Raw genomic sequence first — 2,626 nt, forward strand, 5'->3', positions numbered from 1 at the left:
CTTCATGCAAAAGTTAAAATTCTCGTTATAACGACCTGCCAGGCCTGATCAAAAATTCTTGAGCATATCACCATGTTCTGGTCCTTCTAGAACTCTCAAAGGGTTCTGGACGTTTGTGTTCTCCGTCACCTCAAAGCAGTGCCAAAAAATGTGCTTGGTGTATACTTTCTTAAAATTAGAAATCACCTGTTGATTCATGGGCTGAAGAATAGGAGTGGTGTTGGAAGGTAGATAGAACTCTTTATAAACTTAAAATCTTCAAGTAAATTTGGACAGTAAGCAGAGGCATTATCAAGGACAAAAGGAACTTGCATGGGTACGTTGTTTTCCTGTAGATATTTTTGTATAGAAGGGCCAATCTCCAGGTTGACTTACTCCACAAAAAATTTTCTGACAACCTACGCCTTCATATTTGCCCTCCACATAACTTTTAGTTTTTCTTTTATCTTACGTAACTTTAAATGTCTGGGATTTTCTGAATAGTACACTAGCAGAGACTTGATTTTGCTGTCGCCACTCGCATTGGCACAAAGTGCTAATTTAATTCATCCTTTATGGGTTTGCGTGGTCTTCTCCACTGCCGTTATGTAAGTCCTATTCGGTATTCTTTTTTAGAAAAGTTCTGTCACGTTACAGTTGAAGACTTGCTGTGGGATCTATACTTTAGCTACTATCAGTTCGAAAAATGTTTTGATATAAGCCTCAGCTGCCTTCATATTCGAACTTGCTGCTTCACCATGCCTGACAACGGAATGAATGCCAGTCCTTTTCTCAAAGTTGTCAAACTAGCCCGACTGGCTTTAAACGAGTCTTTGATTCTTTATTTGTGGAAGTGTGTGGGATCTGTTTCAGCCCATCACTGTAAATCGCTCGTGCTTTCTGTTAAGGTTCCTTCTTAAAACTGCTTCTCTGTCACCCACATCATCAGTAGTTTCTTCATATTTTTATGAAAAGAGGTACGGAGCTAAAAAATTATTGTAACGCCCTTAGCAGGTATTATTGTGCATTAACTACCCTTTGTGTGATATGGCTCTCTTGAGGTATTCGCTTAAAAGTCTCTTGTTCTAAATATTTTTGGTTATATTCAAATATAACATATTGATTATTCTTTTTCAAATAGTATGCAAATACGTAAGTATACATAAGTATCCATTGACACTGACAAAGTATGTCTGCACTGATTTTTTCAGATACTGCACTTCTATCCACCTCATGGTGTGCAGTTGTTGCATCTCCTCCATTTTCTCCTTCACCGATGCGTATAATTTCTGCCCGAACTTTATAGACTGCATGTGACTCATGTAAAAAAAAAGGTGACGTGTTCTTCGATCCCCATCATAGATACACCTATTACAGTTGTACCAAGAGCTCCCATGTGGCTCCCAAGCTCCCAAGTACACCAACAAAAATCAACCTTGCAGTTTTAATTTTTACAAATCATATGATTGCAATCTCCGTCTTTTTCAATAGTAGCGTTATACTAAGGACACTCTTTGATGTTGGCGGTGATCAAATTAGAAGTGTCAGAATCATCATCACACTTCTTCTTCCATTTCTTCAAAAGAAGACATTTGACGGGATCGTGCTAGCTCTCACCGCAAGCAAATCAGAAAACATAAGAATGTGAATTATATGAATCTAAATAAGAAACCTTGATAGCATAAATACAATCAGGACTGAGACACCATCTTAATAGTCTATTGCATTCAACAAAACTATGAACAATTAGGCGCAGCACATGCTATAGTTTTACCCATACCTTCTCCCATAATCTTTGTAGTTAAATACTTATTTTAACACTCATAACAAAATCTATGTCCACACTCTAAACCAGTCATCTGGCCAGGTGAGATAAACATGCAACATTTATCACATTCTTCTGAAGCAAGATTATTTTTTGTAATTTTACGCTTAACTACATTGACCTTTTTAAAGGGGTTGATGACATGAGCTTCCTTAAACAGTTCATCTTAATTGCCATCAAAGAACTTTTCTATAAGCTTCTCCTTATCCCAATTGAAATAATTTAAAAGAATTCTACTGTGGCAGCTACTTGAACTACTACATTAACCTCTTTAATGCCATCAATCATGTGTTTAACTATTTCTTCTGTAGAAAGAACTTCATATTGATATTCTTCCTCGAAGCTTTGAAATTCTTTGCCATTACAACCTGAATCAGCATCAATACCAAAATCTACATCGTCTCCACTTGTTTTTTTACTATCAATTTATCGACTACCATTTATTAACTTCTGTTTAAACACAGTAGATATCACTGACATGCTACGCCTGTACATCGTCGCCAAGTGAATTACTCGTACATTTTGCTTATGGTTTTCTATGATCTCAAGCTTATAATTCAATAAACATCACATCATCTTCTTCGGACCCATGGTTATAAAAATAAAAGTAATAATTAATATCTCAAGTCTCGTTCTCATCTTAAAGCAAAATATCAAATATATCAGTAATAACGGATCATAAAAAATTAAAGTAATAAATGCTAATTTTATCGGTTAAATAGGAATAAATACGTCAACAAGCCGACAAATAGTAGAAAGACAAAGACGGAAAAAGAACGCGGATTAAGAATCAATTGTTCATACAGAATTCAAACATTCTGA

General features: G+C 35.7%; 1 pseudogene; it reads right to left on the reverse strand.

Annotated features, from left to right (window-relative positions):
• Positions 1–1,010: 1,010 nt before the first annotated feature.
• Positions 1,011–2,325, reverse strand: LOC140438636 (E3 ubiquitin-protein ligase ariadne-1-like; annotated as a pseudogene).
• Between the last annotated feature and the right edge of the window lie 301 nt (positions 2,326–2,626).

Source organism: Diabrotica undecimpunctata, chromosome 4 (genome assembly GCF_040954645.1).
Source record: "Diabrotica undecimpunctata isolate CICGRU chromosome 4, icDiaUnde3, whole genome shotgun sequence".
Classification (NCBI taxonomy): domain Eukaryota; kingdom Metazoa; phylum Arthropoda; class Insecta; order Coleoptera; family Chrysomelidae; genus Diabrotica; species Diabrotica undecimpunctata.